At 38.0% G+C, this 20,140-nt stretch overlaps 1 pseudogene; it reads right to left on the bottom strand.

Moving 5' to 3' along the window:
* Positions 1–13,067: 13,067 nt before the first annotated feature.
* LOC109674828 (glyceraldehyde-3-phosphate dehydrogenase-like) lies at positions 13,068–14,246 on the bottom strand (annotated as a pseudogene).
* Between the last annotated feature and the right edge of the window lie 5,894 nt (positions 14,247–20,140).

The following is a 20,140-nucleotide window of genomic DNA, read 5'->3' as shown; positions in this document are numbered from 1 at the left end:
CACCTTCTGAAAGCTGACTCTGTGTTGTGGGGCACACCACCAGAGATATTCAGTGGTCAGAATATTGCTAGATAAGATAGCCTGGTATCACCCATACCCTTACAGCGCTTATGGCATCATCCCACAATCCAGTTTATGATTATCAGGATATTTATCCCATCAAGAGCTATGCTATGATGTTACACACATGACCTCATTTAATCTTCATAGTAATCCTGTAGAGTACATAGAAGCCCCATTTCCAGAGGAGGAAATAGAGCTAGAGAATAATCTTGTCTTAGGTCACAGGGCCAGTAAGAGGGATATTTCTGGCCCTTTTATCCTCCTTTCCTCCAACTTTTTATGAAATACTATTTTGTTTCCAACTTTTGGTTTTAAATCCCTGCCTTGATATTAGATCATATCAGTAAATCAATCCCTGGCATTTAAGAAGTCATTCTTTTGGGTAGTTAAGCGCAATTCTATGTTCATTGACTAAACTTTCCCAATATTCTTGGAATATGAAAAAAACAGAATATATGGATAGCCTGTAAAATAACCTATCAATAAATAAGACATATGTTGTCATTTTACAGATGAGAAAAATAAATCCATGGGTAAAATATGTCTTTTTAAAATTTATTTATTTTTGTGAATGTAGATGAGTTGTACAGAGTGGTTACCTTGTGGTGTTTCCTATGTGCATATTTGTTACATTGAGCAGACTAACCCCCTCTATTGCTTCCTCTATTTTCATCCTCATCCTCCCCCCAGTTTTCAACAGCTTCCAGTAGGCTGCCTTGTGAAACCCTCATGCCGACACAACGTCTTTCGGCGTTGTTCTTCCCTGCCACCACATCATTCTCTTTCCCTCTTCCCATCTGCCCTTTTTCCTTCAGTTATCATTACGTATCTGTAACATATATTTCCGGTCTGTATTCAGCATATGAAAGAGAGCATGTGACCCGTGTCCTTCTGAACCTGGGTTACTTCACTTGTCATGATGATCTCCACTTCCATACACTTTGCTGCAAACAATGTAATTTTGTTTTTCTTTATGGCTGAATAATACTTCATTGTGTGCATGTGCCACATTTTCTTTGTCTTTTCATCCGTTAGGTTGATTCCAAAACTTGACTATTGTACATAGTGTTGCAAAAAACATGGGTGTGCAAGCTGCTCTATTGTATTCTGGCTTGCATTCCGTCAGATATATGCCCAAGAGTGCTTTCACCGGATCATATAGTAGTTCTATTTCTGTTCTTTTGAGGAACCTCCACACTGCTTTCCATAGTGGCTGCATTAACTTACATTACCACTAGCAGTATGTAAGACTTTCTTTTCCTCCATATCCTTGTCAGAATTTGTTGTTTGAATTCTTGATGACAGTCATCCTGACTGTGGTGAGATGAAATCTCAATGTAGTTTTGATTTTCATTTCCTTGATGACCAGGAATGTCAAACATTTCTTCATGTATTTGTTGACCACTTTTACTTCTTAAATGAATTGCCTGCTCAATTCACTTGCCCATTTTTAAATTGAGTCATTGGTTCTTTTGGAGTTTAGTTTTTTGAGCTCCTTATATATTCTAGTTATTAATCCCTCATCAGATGAAAATCTGGCAAAGATTTTCTCCCTTTCTATAGGCTGCCTCTTCATTCTAGTGACTTGTTCCTTTGCTGTGCAAAAGTTTTCTAGTTTGGTGCAATCCCATTTGTCAACCCTTGTTCTGATTTTCTGAACTATTGTCATCCTATTCAAGAAACTGTTGCCTATGCCTTTATCTTCCAGAATTTTCCTGCAGTAGTTTCAAAGTTTTAGGTCTCACATTAAGGTCTTTGATCCACTTTGAATTGGTTTTAGTACAGGGTAAAAGACAGATCTAGCTTCAAAGTCTTCTACAATGTGGATATCCAGTTCAACCATAGGTTCAAGAGGCTTTCTTTCCTCCAATGTTTTTTGACGCATTTGTCAAAAATCAGTTTGCTGTTACTGTGTGGGCTTATTTCTGGGTCTCCTATTCTATTCTATTGGTCTACATGTTTGCTTTTTGTGCCAGTACCATGCTGTCTGTATTGCTATGGCTCTGTAGTACAGTTTGAAGTGAAATATTGTGATACCTCCAGTGTTGCTCTTTTTGCTCAGGATAACTTTGGCGTCAAGGTTTTTCGTGTTTCCAGATGAAATTTACGATTGAGTTTTCTACCTCTCTGATGAATTTCATTAGAATTTTGATGGAGATTGCACTGAATATATAGATGGCTTTCAGTATGCAGCCATTTTTCACAATGTTGATTCTGCCAATTGATGAACGTTGGAGGTCTTTCCATCTTCTGGTGTCTTCTTCAGTCTCTTTCTTCTGTGCTTTATAGTTTTTATTGTAGAGGTCCTTTACCTTCGTGGTTGAATTTATTCCTAGGTATTTCATTTTTTATTGGCTATTGTGAATGAAATTGCTTTCCTGATTTCTCTGCCTATTCATATTCATTGGTGGTGTATAGAAAAGCTACTGATTTTTGTACATTGACTTTGTATCCTGCTACTTTCCTCAAAGTGGAGTTTTTAGGATCAGTTAGATATAAGATCATATCGTCTGCAAATAGGGATAATTTGACTTCTTCTTTCTTTATTTGAATCACTTTTATTTCTTTCTCTTACCTTATTGCTCTGGCTGGGAATTTGAGTACTGAATTGACTAAGAGTCAGGAGAGAGGGCACCCTTGTTTTGTCACTGACTTTAGAGGAAATGATTTCAGTTTTTCCCCATGTTGGCTAAAGGTTTGTCATATATAACCTTATTATATTGATGTAGGTTTCTTCTATTCCTAGTTTCTTCAAAGCTTTTATCATGAAAGGATGTTGAATTTTGTCAAATATTTTTTCAGCATCTATTAAGGTGATCATATGGTTTTTGACCTTAATTCTACATTGTATTACATTTATTGTATTACATTTATTGTTTTCTTCATGCTGAACTATCCATACATCCCAGCAATGAAACCAACTTGGTTATGAAGTATGATAGTTTTAAATGTATTGTTGGATTCTGCTTGCAAGTATCTAATTGGGAATTTTGGCATCTATGTTCATCAAGGGAATTGATCTATAACATTCTTTTGTTGTTTTACCCAGTTTTGGTATTAGGGTTAATACTGGCTTTGTATAAGGAGTTTGATAGTGAATCCATCTAGTCTTGGGCTTTCCTTTGATGGAATTTTTTTTTATTACTGCTTCGATCTCATTGTTATAGATCTATTTAAGTTGTTTTTGTCCTCTTGTTTGAATTTTGGTGGATCACATGTGTCAAGGAATTTATCCATTTCTTCTTGATTTTCCTGTTTATTGGATTATAAATCCTGAAAATATTCCCTAATGATCTTCTCAATTTCATTAGAATCTCTTATAATATTCCCCTTTTAATCTCTGATTTTATTAATTTGGTTAAATTCTTTTGGTTAATTTGTCTAAAGATTTGTCAACTTTATCTTTTCAAAGAACCAACTCTTTGTTTAATTGATCATTTTTCTTTTGGTCTCCATTTCATTGATTTCTGCCATAAATTTTTTATTATTTCTTTCTGTCTGCTGGATTTGGGATTGACTTGTTCTTGTTTTTCTAATAGCTTGATGTGCATCATTGGATTATTTATTTGAGATCTCTCTGATTTTCTCATGTAGGCACTCATGGCTATAAACCTTCCTTTGGTGTTTCCCACAAATTCTGATAGGCTGTGTTTTCATTTTCATTTGAATTAGGAATCTTTAAATTTCCTTCCTAATTTCTGCAATCATCCACTGATCACTTGAAGGTGTGTTTCAATTACCATGTGTTTGAAAGTTTTGTGGTTTTCCTTGCTATTGATTTCTAGTTTTATTCCACTGTGGTCTGTTAGGATACAGGAAATTATTTAGATTTTTTGTATTTATTAAAACTTATTTTATGGCCTAAGATATATTATTTGGAAAAAAGTTCCAAGGTTTACTGAAAAGACTATGTAATCTTCTGCTATAGAATGAAATATTACATAGATATCAATTTAAGTCCATTACATCAATGATGTCACTTAGTTCTAAATATCTTTGTTGATTTTTTTGTACTGATGAGAGGGACATTGGGTTCATCAACTACTGTTGTAATAAGCCCTGTCAGTCTTTTCATGTTCAGTAATGTGTGTTTTATGAACTTGGGAGCATTTAGTGCATACATAGGTAGAAACATCTCTTATCACTTTGATAAGATTATTTCCTTTAGTAATATACACTTACCTGCTTTATCTCTTCTGAGTAGTTTTTGCTTGAAATCTGTTTTGGTCAATAACATAATGTTAGTATACTCCTGCTTGCTTTCACCTTCCATTTGCTTGGCATATCCTTTTCCATTCTTCCACTTTTAGTCTGTTTCTATCTTTGGTTATGAAGTGTGTTTCTTGTAGACAACAAATTGTTGGATCCTGCTTTTTGATTCAGACAATGTGTGTCTTTGGATTGCAATGTGTGTCTTTTTGATTAAGAGGTATTTACTGTTTCCTGCGGCTCTATTGATTTTTTTCTAGGTTAATTCTGATGTTGCTTATTCTTTTCATTCACCACTGTATCTTTCAATTTTGATGGTTTGCTAAGTTAGGCATATTTGATGTTTCCTAGTTCTCCTGTGATCATTCCTTTTGAATTTTATTCTTTCCTGGACTTTCATGTTTATAACTTTCTTCCCCTTCTGTATATATCATTCTCTTCAATATCTTTTGCAATGCAGGCTTGGTGGATATGAACTGCTTTAACTTATTCTTATCCTGGAAGGTTTTTATATCTCTATCAAAATTGAATGATAACTTAGCATTCTTGGTTGGCAGTTATTTTCTTTTGGAGCTTGAAATTCATTTTCCATGCTTTTATAGCTTATAGAGTTTGTGCTGTGATTCTTAAGTGTTTACCTTTGTATGTAAGCTAGCGTTTTCTTTTGCAGCTTTCAAAAGCCTTTCTTTGTTCTCTACTCTTGGCATTGTCATTATGACGTGACATATATTAAGTCTTCTTAATGTAAGTTCTCTGTCATGTCCACTTGGAGTTCAAAATGCCTCCTGTACATGAATATCTATATATTTTCCAAGACTAGGGAAATTTTCTGCTATGATTTCATTGGATAGGTTTCCCACGCCTTAGTTTGAATTTCAGTTCCTCCTTCATGAATTCTTAAATATGGTCTTTTGATTGTGTCCCAGAGTTCTTGAAGATGTTAACTGTAGCTTTTCATTGTTTCTTTATTATTGTCTGAGTACAATATTTCCTCAATTTTATCTCCCATGTCGAATATTCTTTCTTCTACCTAATCTTGTCTGCTGATGAATGGGTTTTTTTTTTCACAATTTCTATTTTCTTTCTGAGTTTCTCATCCATGTTGCTGACTTTCTTGTCTAAGTCTTGAATTGATTTCTTAACTTCATTTATCTTTTATTTGAATCCTTTTTGAGGCCATTGATCATTTTTGAAAGAATTCTGAATTAATTATCTGATAGTTTAGCCAATTCATTATCATCAGATTTAGTTAAGGAGCTGTTGTGAGATTTTGGGGACATGACATTGCCTTGCTTACTCATATTTGTGTTTCTATGCTGTGGTTTGTGCATCTGTTGGGGCAATTTTCTCTTTTACTTACTGTCAGGTGAGAAAGAATACATTAGAGTAACAGAGCAATAAGCCAGATTTTTAAATGAAGTAACAAGTGAGTAGAACCCTTAGCTACTGCTCTAATAAAAATTGTAGAGGAACAGAACTCAAGTGGTTAGGAGATAAACTGGGAGCTTAATAATAGTTAAGAGTATAGGCATTAAAAAATGAAGTAATATAACCAGGCATCATTGGCTCATGTCTATAATCCTAGCTGCTTAGAAGGCTGAGATTGGGAGGATCGTAGCTCCAGGCCAGCATGGGCAAAAAAGTTTTTGAGACACCCTGCCTCAACAGAAAAAAAAAAAAAAACTGGCCATGGTGGTGCAAGCCTGTCATCTCAGTGTCAACAGGAACCTTAAAACATGCTGATTATGCGAGGCCCTGTCTCCAAAATAACCAGAGAAAAAGGGCTGGAAGCTTCACTCAAGCAGCAGAGTGCCTGCCTAGCAAGTGGGAATCCCTGAGTTCAAACCCCAATACCATGAAACAGAAAAAGGAGGAGGAGGAGGAGGGAGAGGAGGAGGAGAAAGAGGAGGAGGAGGAATAGGAAAAGGAGGAGGAAGAGAAGAAGAAGAAGAAGAAGAAGAAGAAGAAGAAGAAGAAGAAGAAGAAGAAGAAGAAGAAGAAGAAGAAGAAGAAGAAAATATATAACAGATGAGGCTAAAGAAAGAAAGGAAGTAGGAAAACAGGGAGGGGAGAAGATATAGGCAATAATAGTATGAGAGAGCACTGTTTAATATTTACAGAGAATTAGAGAATGCTTTAGGAAACAGGCAAAAGAAAAAAATAAAAATCCGAAAACCGTGATACAATTAAACAAACAGAACAAAACATCACAAACCAACCTGTATTTCTTCCTGAGAAGTGTGGGCTGGGCCCTGTCCAAGAGTCCGGTGTTCTTTTCCAAACTCTGATCCTCAGGGACCCATCTGTGTTCTTCTACTGTGTTTAGATACTGTGACCCTCCGGACAACTGCCTGGAGCTTGTCTCTAAGGGCAGCCTATTGTGGCTGCTATGGCAACCGCTTTAGAGGGGCGGGGCTTCTGGGTGGGCGTGTCCCTGGAATGCTGGAACTCCCTCTTGTGGCGCCCAAGTCCTGGCAAGTGTGATTGTTCACACTTCCCAGTTCAGCCATTCTGCTGATGTGTGTGGATTCCTGAGTCTGAGGAGAGGTTGCCTTGCTGCTTCCCAGCCCAGCCCAGTGCCGCCCAGCAGGTTTCTCGGAGTGCGTTTTCCTGCAGGTGGGGGCTCCTGTCTCCTGGTGGGGCTGCTTGTGGGTGGGATGGCGCAGCCTCAGCAGCTGGGGCAGACAGGACTGCCTGTCTTCTCCATCTTCTGTTTGGATGAGGTTGTTCCCTGCAATGGCAGCTCTCCATACAGACCTCCTCCAGAGTTCACCAAGCAGCCCTCAGTCATGCACAGTGCCCGCCCTCCTCTCCTCTCTAGAGCAAGTGTTGTGGTCGGTTCTTTAGCTCCCATCCCTCTCCCGATATAAGCCAAGATCAAATTTGGAACTTTTGCTGTTTATCTCTGTACCTTTTCTTCTCCTTGCTCTTTTGTTATCCCACCACCTCTTGCGGTTCCTGAAGTTCTTTCTTTCTGTAATCAGAATATAGCCTCTCGAGTGGCTCAGGAGGTACAGTGCCTGCCTAGCAAATGTGGGGCCCTGAGTTCAAACCCCGGTGTGGAAGGAGGGAAGGAAGGAAGATAGATAGTCTTTCTTGAGTTACCTGTGTTTTCTCATTGATGTGTCAAAACGGTAGATTCTTCTGATCTGCCATCTTGCCTCAGACCCTAAAATACGTCTTGATCTAAGTGTCATATCAGGGAAGGAACTAGAACCAGAGCGCTTTCAGAGCATTCAGTTCACGGACTGAAGCTGATTCTGAACAGCACACAATTGATGTGCGTAATGGGTTCTTCCTGTCAGAAAGGCTGACTTGCTGATTAAGGGCAAAGGCTTGGAATCAGAACAAAGGCGCTTCCTTCCTCTTCCATCCCTTTGTGACCTAGGGCAACTAGTGAGATGTTAAGAGAGCGTTGAAGGTAGAATGCAACTTCATCAGGCTGGCAGGCAGGAAAGGGCCTTCTAGGAAGATGAAACATTAGAAACAGCATGGGGACACAAAATAGCATAGGGGACACAGAAGGGTATCAGACTACACCCCTTGCTAGAGCATAAGGAACAGGACACATTGAGGGGGAGGGGGAGGAGGCTGGAAAGGTAAGCAGAGATCAGTGATATGTCAAAGAAGGACCTTGCACTATATACTACAGTTGATGAGGAACCAAGAATAGCTTCAAAGCAAGATGGAATCAGGTTAGAGCTCTGATGATCTATCTCCAGCTTCCGTCATCTTTCCACTTGCCTACAATGACCTCACACCTCTTCTTCCTCAGCACAGGTCGTTAACTAATTTCAAGGTCCAGCTCATAATTCATCACCACTGTCTGCCTCCCCGTCCAATGATGCTCTTTATCTGCATCCCCCTCAGCAAGTCTGATCAACTCTACCATGACTCACTAGTTCCTATCTTGGAACATCCCTCCAGACTTCCAGAGGCAAATGTGTGGGAAGCAACCAGACAACTGGCTCTTTCAGGCCTTATACTCTACTTTGGAACCCCTTCCCAGTAGCCCATATCCAGCAACTGCTGTCTGTGGCAGTTCAAAGAGGCTTCAGAGGGGAAAGCTGCTGCTGACAGAGAAGTAACAGATTTCTCATCCTATACTCCACGTATTCAGCAAGCAGACACATTTTCTCTGAAATCCTGTGCTTCTCCAGAATGTAAGTGTTCCCAGGGAAATTTAGGTCACCAGATTCTTGCTTCTCCAGGGGCCTTCTTTCCACTAGCAGAAACACAAGTGCCTGCTTCCAGGGCAAAGCTATTCAATTAGCTCTCATTGAAGTTACTCCTTTTCCCCACAGGTGTAAATTGGACGCCTGGCATGTTGTTTTGAACTTGACTCAACATAAAAAGATATTTATTTCCAGACTGTCCCTGGCTCCAAAGAAGAAGGCAAAAACACATTCAAGGCCTCCAAAGTTTAGCCCACATGCCCCAATCCTGTACCTGGGGAAATCATGCACAGAGAGGATTTTGCTAAGCAAGTTACAGGGCTATTCATTCTTCCTGGGCCTGCAGAAAAGTGTGTAACGAGCAGTATCTAAGGTATTCTAAAAATGGTTATGTAGACAGCCCAGGATTGTCATATACCAAAGCAAATTTCTCTCAGGACAAAAAGTAATTATAAACTCAGAATACAAAAGCCTATGCTTTTCAAAATAAGTTTGATCTAAGGATGCATCAAATCATCTGACGCACCTCTTATCCACATATGACAGCAGGAACAGTGTTTTCTCCAGCTGCTGTCCTGATTTCAGCTACATGCATGCCATTATTCCTCAATGGCTTCCCTTTAATGTAAGGCCTCTGTCTCCCTGACCATTTCATCTCTTGCCATTCCCCCAACATATACTGTCAACTCCTGTAAACTAATCTCATTGCATTTCCTCAAATGGACCACACTCTGCCTCAATCCTCTTTTCTCTTTTCCCATGCTATTTTTAATTCTTGGAATATATTTCCACATACAAACTCTTTCAAAATTCTGGTTAGCACTTATTCCTAAGTGAAGTTATTAGTACTCTTGGTATTACATTAGACCTTAATTTGTTAAACACAAGTCAGATGCACCTTCAGCATGCAGCCTGGCAGTACCTTCTACAGACTCTACCCTTACCCCTTACTCTCCTGCAGTCAGTGAAGTTTCCTTCTTTTGCCCTCTCCTCTGTTAGACAACCTACCATGCCCCATTATGACCAGTTGTTTACTGATTGTGTCTTCTACCAGGCTGTGAGCTTTTTGCAGTCAGAAACAATGCTTACCATTTATGTCCTCATCCCTATATCATGGCATTTATATTTGTTCACTACATGTTTATCAAGTTAATGAATTATACTAACAGACTTTGCATCGCAACAAACAGGCCTCTATCTGGGGAAGTCATTATATAGGACTTAAATCCCAGCTGTATTTTACTGACTATGGTTTAGAAAAATTCCTAAAATTGTATATTCATCTAGTCAATAAATAGAGCAATAATGTAGCCATGAACCAGGTAGAATCAATTCCCGCCCTCATGGAATTTAAATCCTAGAGGGAAGACAAAAACCACATCAACAGAGAGTAAAACTAGTTGTAAGTTGTAATAAGTACTATAAAGGAAAAGAATAAGATACAGAGAAAGATTTTTAGTGGTCAAGCAAGTGTTTTCTGAAATGACGGCATTGAAGTGAGACCACCTAAAAGCTGAGGCACTAGCCAGCAGCAAATGGAATTCTAGGGAAAGCATATGTGAAAGCTCTGCAGTAGGGAAGAGCTGGAGATGGGTCTTCAAGACCCATAGTGCCATCAGTGGAATTGAAGCATGGTGACCAAGATGGACAGAAGGAGGAATACTGGAATGGTCAACACAGCACAGTCCTGCATAACCTGAATACAGGTCCCAGTAGGGAATTCGGATTTCTTTCCTAGTACATAAGAAAGGCACTAAAGGATTTTAACAGGGAAGTAACCATATCAGATTCTATTTAAGATAATAATCACTGTCATAATTACTAACCTCTCTGCCATTATAGCATAAAATGGCAAAATAAAAGCAGATAATACATAAGTGAATGAGTGTGTCTGGGTTCCAAAGAAACTTTACAAAAAGAGTTGATGGACTGAATGTGGCCCACAAACTGTAGTTTACTGACCATTGCTTCAGAGTTTTGCTAAATAGCCTGTATGATGTTGAAGTGGTTTGTGTGTATTCCTGTTTTGTTTGTAGTGTTTATTAAGAGTGTCTGATACATTTTTTGAGATGCCTCTCCAGGATGTATTTCCAGCATGCAATGCTGTCCTTTTAATTTAGGGTTGCACGGACAGATCTCATTTTGTTGAATTGTGTTCCTGAAATAAATTCTACCTGATATTGGTGTACCCCTAGCTATACCCCTAGCTTAAACTTGCTTTGTTATTTTTACCACAACATGCAAAATAAGTAAAATAACCTTATTTTTTAGGTATTGTCCTTATCAGATGTTTGTGCTATAGTTACACTAGCACTACATTTTCAGTGAGTGGACTCTGCTCTTCCACAAAGAACAAGAGAGGAAATGACAATTAAGAAAGTTGACTACTTTTCTGAAAGATGAGAAGATGGATTCATGACATAGCAGAGCAGAGAAAAATTCAAATATAAATGCCTGCCATAAAGGACACCAAAAAGAGGGAAACTAGCTCAATCCTGATCAGGCTCAGGAACTGAAAGCACTACATATGTCCCACCCAGTGATGAGAGGTCAGATGGAAAGCAAGAGTATTGATTAAAAGTTAGTTTAAGAAACTGTGAGATGGCAGGTTGTGGTTCTGGTCATGACATGGCAGAGTTCCCTCTGAAGGTCAGACGACTATGGACAAGGAAAAATGTCAACCTAGAATTCTACATCCAGGAAAAACAGCATTTCAAAAAGAAATTTTAAAAAGGAAGGAGATTCTGACACATGCTACAACATGGATGAACCTTGAGGACATTATGGTAAGTGAAATAAATCAGTCACAAAGGACAAATACTGTGTGTTTCCACTTAGATGAGGTACTTAGAGACAGAATACACAATGATGATTACTAGTGGAAGAGAGCAATGAAGATTTGGTGTTTAATGGGTGTAGAGTTGAAAACATTCTGGAGATATTGTGCAACAATGTAAATTACTTTATGCCACTGAAGTGTGCAGTTAGAATTATTAAAATGGTAAATTTTAATCAAAAAAGTTTCTAACTTTTTAAGAAGTGAGATGTGAGACACTAAGTACAAGTGTAAACCCTAGGGGTAATGCAAGAGGCAACCAAGGGAAACCCTAAAGATGGAAAAAGAAAGGTGACCTGATTAGGGACCCCAAGTGGAGGAACCACAGAGTAGCAGAGCATAACACTAACCCCACATAAGTAAAGACAGAGGTCTGTTGCTTCCTGGCCCCAGTTAGTGACAGAAGACTGCCAGGTAGGCTCACTCCTCCACAAGTAACACTGAGGTAAGCCCAGCAGCACTGACATGATAAAGGGGACCAATTAAAAGTCCCCCAGGCACTATGACGACCTGCTAAGATGAATAAGACTGAGTCATCTGATGCAGTAGCCCAAAGATTCCTGATACAATTTTTAAAATCATCCAAATTGAAAACTATAAAATCTCAGCAAATAAACAGAAGTTATAAAAAGAAAACCAAATGGAAATTATCTAACTGAAAAATACAAATGGCAAATGTTCAAATTCTCTTGGTGTGCTCGATAGAAGAGTGGAAATCACAAAAGATAAAATTAGTAAACTTGAGAAATTAATCTACAGAATTTGCTGAACTTCAACAACACAAAAAAAATAGACTGGAAAAAAAAAAAGAGAAAGAACAGATCCTCAGAGACCCATGGAATAATAACAAAAGATTCAATGGTCTTACCATCAGAATCCCAAAAGAAAAGGAGAAAAAATATGGGAGTGAAAGAGAATTTGAAGAGATTTTGTCTCAAAATTTTTCAAACTCAGCAAAGGACTAAAAACTACAAATTTAAGAAGCTGGGCAACCCCTGAACATGGTATACACACACACACACACACACACACACCAAAATATATCAGGACACATCATAATTAAACTTCTGAAAACTAAAGATAAAAAAATACTGAAAGCAGCTACACAGAAATGATAGTAAAAGACAAACCTACCAGGGAATACCAATTCAAATTACAGTGCATACATTTTTTCATTAGAAGAAAGTGGAACAACATTTTTCAAGTACTGAAAGAAAAGAACCATCAACCATGAATCTGGCAAAATTATCCTTCAGAAAAAAAAAAGAAACCAAGACATTCTCAAACGAAAGAAAATTTACAGTATTCATCATTAGCAGATCTACTCTTAAAGATGGCTAAAAGATATTCTTCAAATGGAAAGGAAGCAATAAAGGAAACTTTGTGAATAAAAAGGAAGAAAGAACAACTAAAAATGGGTTTATATACATTAGACTAACCTTATGAGTGTCATAAATGATATTTAGTGATATAAACAACAATTATTATACCATCTGGTGCTCAAGTTAATGACATTTAGAAGTGAGGAAGATAAAGAGACCTACACATGAAATGGCAAAATGTTGATACCAGTAGACTGTTATAAGTTAACTGTAGATTACTACAAAAACTACACTCTAAAGATTACATTCTAAAACACTATATAAAAACCAAGAAGAAATCCTAAGAAGATGTGCACATTTTCTACAAGAAGGCAAGAAATAAGAAACAGTGGAAACAAATAGAAAATAATAAAATGGCAGACTTAAGCTCTAACTTATTAATAACTAATGTAAATGGTCTGAATATGCCAATTAAATGCAGAGATTGGTAGAGTAAACATGGCCAAAAGAATTGACTTCAAACTCAACAGTACTGGTATATGGAAAGCAGAAGAACAGGGGAAAGTATAGCATGCAAACATTTAAGAGAATGTGGTGGATTTTAATGATGGTACCTTACAGCCTCTCTCCCTCTTAGGAGGTCTGGGGTGGACGATGAAAAGGGAGGATGCTCAGTATGTCAAGAGACTGAGTGGAGGAACTCTGCAGCAGCGGGGGACCTGTCTCATTCTCTGTGCTCTTGCAGGTGGCTCTCATTCATTGGAGGAGATGTGAACCATAAGGTCCCCACACTACCGCTGTAGCCAACTTCATTATCATGCCAGGAAATGAACTTGACAAAGTGGCCACCGAGGACAATGTCGTCTTCCGCACTGAAGGTAGAAGAGCAGACATCAAGGTTAATAAAATCTCAGGGAGAAAACCTGAGCAAGATGCCCTTGAGGGGCCTTCAAATGCCTGAGTTACCACTCTGTTGATGTGATCATATTTTAACTCATTGTCCAGATTGCAGGTCAGACCTATGACTAACACACTGGGAGCAGGCACACAGAAGGTCACACCAGTGCGTTTGGCATTTAGCTCCAGAATGACCATGTCTTTGACAGCACCAGTAGATGTAGGTGTAAGGTCTGGACAGCTCCAAGACCATTGCACCAGTTTCCCAGAGTGACCATCCATGGTTTTCTGGGTGGCAAAGATGGCATGGACTATGGTCATGAGCCCCTCCAGGATGCCCAGTTGTCATGGAGGACCTTGCCCCAGGGCTTCAGCAGTTGCTGGTGCAGGAGATATTGTCAGCAATCTTGAGGGAGTTGCCAGACTTCTCATGCTTTATGCTCATCACAAACAAAGGGCTTTGGCAAATGGGGCAGAGATGATAACCATTTTGACTTCACCTTCCAAGTGAGCTCTAGCATTCTCCATGGTAGTGAAGATGTCAGTGGACCCCACAGCACCGTCATCACCCCATTTGATGTTGATGGAATCACGCTCCTGAGAGATGGAGCTGAACTTTCCACTGATGACATGCTCCCTGTTCTCAAGCTTTCACTTGGCCATTGAACTGGCTTTGGTGAAATCATACCGGAACATGAAGACAATGTAGCTGAGGTCAAGGAGGGGCATTGATACAGGATCCATATTGCCTGAGTCGAAAGCTATCTGGCACACTAAAAGGTGCCAAATCACAAGGTTTGGCATCAGATCAAAAATTACTAGACACTCAAAGAAGAAAAATGTGACCTACAATGAGCAGAAGCAATCAAAAGTAGCCAAAAACACCACTGAAGACAGAATTAGTAGAAAAACACATTGAAACTGTTAACAACCATTTCATATGTTCATGAAGAAAAATTGAGCACGTCAGCTAAAGATTTAGAAGATAAAAAAAATATCAAACTTCTGGAAATAAAAATCCAAGCTTTGAGATAAAAGATATTGGACAAGATAAGAGCTTAGCAGAAACCAGGCATGATGGCTCACTGCTATACCTCTAGGTACTTGGAAGGCTGAGATTGGGAGGACTGCAGCTTGAGGCCAGCCTGGGCAATAGTTTGAGACCCCATCTCCAAAATAATCAGAGCAAAATGGAGTAGAGGTGTGACTCCAGTGGTACAGTGCTGTCTGCCAGCATAAAACTCTGACTTCAAGCTCCAGTCCTACCAAAATAAAATAAAATAAAATAAAATAAAAGTGTATTAGACATTACAGAAAAAAAGTAAAAAAGTTAGTGGACTTGAAGATATACAATAGAAATTATACAAAAAAGAAAAAAGAAACAACTCCAAGTGGAATAATTTGTATGTGTTTGAAGTCTCCAAAATAATTTGTATGCATTTGAAGTTTCCAAAGTAAGTTGATGAGATGAACAGAAAAAATACTTGAAGAAATATTGCCAAATATTTTCTAAATTGACGAAAACTGTAAACCCAAAGATGAAAGAAGTTCAATGAACTCTAAGAAATGTTCATAAAATTATACCAATCCATATTAAAATCAAACTGTTTAAAGCAAGTAATGAAAAGAAGATCTTAAAAGCAGTCAGAAAAAAAGAGATTATATAAGCAATCATAAAAATGGCAATAGACTTCTCATCAGAACAAATGCAAGCCAAGACAATGGAGAACATTTTACAAAATAAAACTTCTTTAAATATCTCACTTAGAAACATGGGTTTTAACAAAAGCATTACTCTTTCAAAACAGTATTGAAAAGAATTAAATTTATAACACTTTTTCATCATAAAGGTAATCAGTACATATAATGATGATGTTTTAATGAGCTAAAAAAAAATTGAAACCAGCAAACTGTAGAATAAGGCCTAAGTTCATGACTATTTTAATATCTTTGATCCTCACTGGGCCCCAAAGTATTGAGTTTCCCTGCTTTCACCAAATATGTCCCTCACCCAGTGGGAAGGGCTTTCCACCTGTTTGTATCTCTATTAACCTGGCCAACTATCCTCCACTGGCTCTCAATTGTTTCACTTTCCTGCTAGCCCCCAAAATTATTCAAACAAGCTAATCACATTCTTCCCCAGGAACCAAGGGTCACTTTACTCTGTGGTGACTACAAAGTCTGCATCCCACAGCCCCTATTTGTTCAGCCCCCTGTGACTCTCTGTGGCTGTGTGTCTGACTAATAAACAGCTATCAGTTTCATCTGGCCATTGTTGAAGTCAGGTTTTTGGCCATTTCACACTTTTAAGGGTGGGAAATCCTTACCTCAGGGATGAGGTAACTAGGAGATGATCAGAACACTGGTACAGATTGCACTTGTAATCAAATTAGGCTAACATGCAATTTATTTCCAAATTTGGAGGATTTTTTTCAGTATACAAAAACCTTAATCTACTGACAAGAAATTACAAATGGCAAAAATGTTTTTATCCATTTTCCTTATGGTTACCAAAAAGTTTGATTCAAGATTGAATAACTAACAATATTTAACAATATTCCTGTTTATAAATATAAAAATACTAAATCTGTACAGTCAAAATAGCATCTCATCCACTTACATAGACAAGTGACTATATAAGCAAATATCAAGTATGCATAAAGCCTTTTTTTCTGGGGATATATACAAAAGAAAGAGAGATGATGGAATGAAGATATTTTACTTTTTATTTTGTATTACTTGTGTAACATGACAGTTAAATGAGATTATAGTACATAAGTTACTTGGCACAAAAAAGTAATACCCAATAAATATTACTACTGCTGTTCCTGAAAGTTAGTCATTCTTCTCTGGGTTCTACCAATCCTCTTTTTAATTTAACCTTATAGCTTCGTTTCTTTATGAATGAGACGGATAACTCAAGACCTTCAAGTGAAAAATTCCTCAATGCCTCAGGTTTTCAGATGAAAAAGAGTAACTCAGGGTCTTAGCATGGAAAATTCCCAGATATAAATAAATTTAATTAGATCATCCTCCTAACTTTATTTTTTTCTTTACTAAATAGAACTAATTTATTTAAACTTTATACTTATAAATATTTAAAATTTCCCTCCTAAGTTCTGGCATTTTTAATGAGATTGTTATTTCTCACTGGCTTCCCCTCACCCTCAATTGTCTTGTATAAAAACAAAACTCGGGAAATCTTTTGATTATCAAAAGTAGAAATTGTCATTCAAAAGGGTTCCTATTTCACTGGTTTCTCTACATTAGCTCTGTCCACTCCTCAAAAAAAAAAAAAAATCGGGCTTGAGGCACAAAGGTGCAATAGCTAACGTCATAAAATATTGAAAAGTTTTCCAAAAAAACAGTGAACAAAATGCATTTAATTCAAATGGCTGAGCCCCCCTGGGCTATCACCAGTGTTCATAGACCTGCCCTTCTTCAACACAAGAGCCATCAGTGCCAGAATCTGGGCCACGTTCCCAGACAGAAGTCCACCTCCAAGTGCTTTCATGGTGTCCTAATTGCTTATGTCTGTAGTTCCTTACTGTCTGCCGCTTGGTATTCCTGCATGTTGCTCAACAGCTGCCATGTTGTTTCCCTAGAGTAGATTCCTGCGTATCCTTACCTATTTCACAAGGCTATTGGAAAGCTTAATTAATTAATGTTTCCTGAATGCCTTGGGGATTTTAGATGAAAAGTGCTAGGTAGAGCCGTAGAGTCTTATTAAATCTCCATTTTATCCTGGAGATGGAAGCAACTCACCTGGCCTGGATTCCTGACAGACAAGGATGTTCTAGTCCCCCATGCCTTGTTCAGGGCCCTTAGATCACCATGCAGTTTTGCTCAAGCCATTGCTTCAGCCCAGCCTTCTGGAAGGTGACAGGCTATTCAAAATGTCACACAGGGCTACATGCCACATTCTTTTCCTCTAGCCAGGATGGGCAAGAATAAGATAGGATGAATTGTCTCTTAACAGACAATTCTGTTAGGTCCTATCAGATCCTAGAATGGACCTAAAATTGTGGTAGTTTAGTGGTGTTTCATTTTGTTTTCCTTTCTCTTTGTGTGTGTGTGTATGTGTTGTGTTTTGTGCTTTTTTGTTTGTTTGTTTCTTGCAAAGGATATAAAAAAAATTAAAGGTTTTCAGATGAACAAGAGGTTAAGAAGCATTTCGAAGACTAGAAGACCAAAACTCATAAAATTGTATCCAACATCACCAGGAAACACATTTAAATGACATTAAAATGCTGTTTTCCAGCTGTTCTATTGGCCACACCTTACCATTCTGAGTGTTAAAAAGGATGTGGACCCAAGAGAAGCCTTATAAACTGTTGGTAGGAGTACAGTCACTTCTGAAGCAAATGAATGAAGTTGAACAATGTATTGGTGATGGTTCTGGGATTCACAAGTTCAATCTTTTTTTTTTTTTTTTTTTGCAGTACTGGGGTTGGAACTCAGGGCCTCACGCTAGGTGGGCCGTTCAGTCTTTTTACTTATTTATTTATTTTTATGAGTTTTTTCAAGATAGGGTCTTGCGAACTATTTGCCTGGGTTGGCTTCAAACCATGATCCCCTGATCACTGCCTCCTGAGTAGCTGGGATTACAGGTGTGAGCCAAGACTGCCTGGCTTATAAATTCTACCTCTTAATGAAACTCTTACACATCTGGGAAGTTTAAAGTATTGTAATAACCTTATTTTTAATTGCAAAAAAGGTGGAAAGTAATCTGGATGTTCATCAATAGTAGAATAAAAGTAAATTATACATATAATCAGATAGGGAGACACTTAAAAGCAGTGAAAATAAATGAACCAAAGCTACTGAACCAACATAGAACTATTTCTCAATCACAATGTTGGGTGGGAAAAAAAGTTACTGTAGAGCACATAAAGATGACACCCTTTATTGTGAGGAAAAATGCAAATGTTCAGATATTAAAAAATATGAGGTAAAAATTATGAGAGTGCTTAGGAATATTTACAATCCAAATTCAGGAAAGGGGAGCTGAGGGAAAGCAGGCAGAGGCTGCAGGCGAGTGGTGGATAGACCGGGGTTGCTTATACCGTCCTTTATACCTTTTTATATCACTTTACATACCTGAGATATTTCTAAGTAAAAACTACTCCTATCAATAATAGCAAATGCACCACTCTGGATCAGGACATTAGGGTAGAGTCAGGAGGATTATAGGAACTACTTTCCACTCATTTTTGCTGTGAACCTAAAACTGCTGTAAGAATAATTATTAATTAATCAAAAAAATCACTTATTATTAGCCTTCATATGTTTTGTATGGCCATTGTATTTCATAACAATTTAATATTTAAGGATCAACATTAGGAAAATCATACTTGAGCAGAGCTTCCTTTTTTGAAGCTCACTCATATCCCTAAATTGCAAAACATCTAACATTTGATAATATGTGTGAGAGGAAATGGTGAAAGAGAGAAAAGGACAGAGAGAAAAGGTAGAGTAAAGCTGTGGTGTGGAACGGGATTTAGTGGAAATTCTAGGATACAGAAATGGTTAATCTAGAAGATTGATTATGAATGAGAATAGATAAAGGAAACCCAAAAGAAAGCACCTAGAAAAATACTGCATAAATTCAAGAAGAATGGGGACAAAACTTTTCAAAGGATGGCTCAAGTCCTAGCAGCAGGTTAGCATGAAAGAGCAGTAAAGAGTCTTTTCACTAGAAAGGAAATGTGTTTTCTTTCATTAGACGAGCAGGAAAAGAACTGGGTTCGAGTTCCACCTCTGTCATTTACTGGTTGTGGGTCCTTAGCAAAGACATTTTGTGAATCTGCATTTTCTCACTTGCAACACTGGGAAGTTGGTGGAGATGTAACTATTTGCCATTTTTGAGTGCCTACTGGACAAGGGTATTTCACTCATTATCTCTCATGCTTACAAAAGGCTCCCAGATAGTTTTTGTCAAGCCTGTTTCACAGATGAGGAACCAAAGGCTCAGAAAGTTTTAGTAAACTGCCTAAGATTACAAAGCTGGTAAAGTAATGAAAAAGCTTCACATTTTGTATTGCTGTTGTATGCACAGGGTGTCATACGGTTCAAATGGTCATTATCATGCAGAGACGGTCCCTACTTTGTTCTGAAAGTTCCTACAGTACCGTTCTCTAAAGCATTTCGGTAGTTACGACTTCTCCTCCATGCCTTTAAAATGGAGTTTATTAGTGCTCACCAAACATCCATGTGCTATTTTGAATTCTAGATGCCCTTGTACTTAAGCTTGCTATGTTCAAGCCACTAAGATTATGGGTGGTAGTGGCCACTTCTGCACTTGGCCCTGAAAACAAAATAATAACTGACTTGTATATATAGTAAAGCACCAAGTATAGCTAGCAAGGAATGGGCTTTCATATATAAATTATCTCTCTCGGTCCTCACAACAAAGAACAATAACTATTATCAGAAACAGTTTCAGACAAAGAATTTCAATCACAAGACAAGGTAAGGTAATTAACCTGTAGGGAAGAGGATGCACTTAGTAATCTCTCTTTTGTTTCTGTGTCCCAATACCTAACTAGTACCTAGAACACAGGAGCCATTGGTGCCAATTGTTGAATGAAGTAGACAACAGTAGTATATAAATCGGTTTTAGCTGGACACAATAGGTA

Source organism: Castor canadensis, chromosome 6, assembly GCF_047511655.1.
Source record: "Castor canadensis chromosome 6, mCasCan1.hap1v2, whole genome shotgun sequence".
NCBI lineage: Eukaryota > Metazoa > Chordata > Mammalia > Rodentia > Castoridae > Castor > Castor canadensis.
Note: the sequence above shows the minus strand (reverse complement) of the source record. Positions and strands in the feature narration are given on the sequence as shown.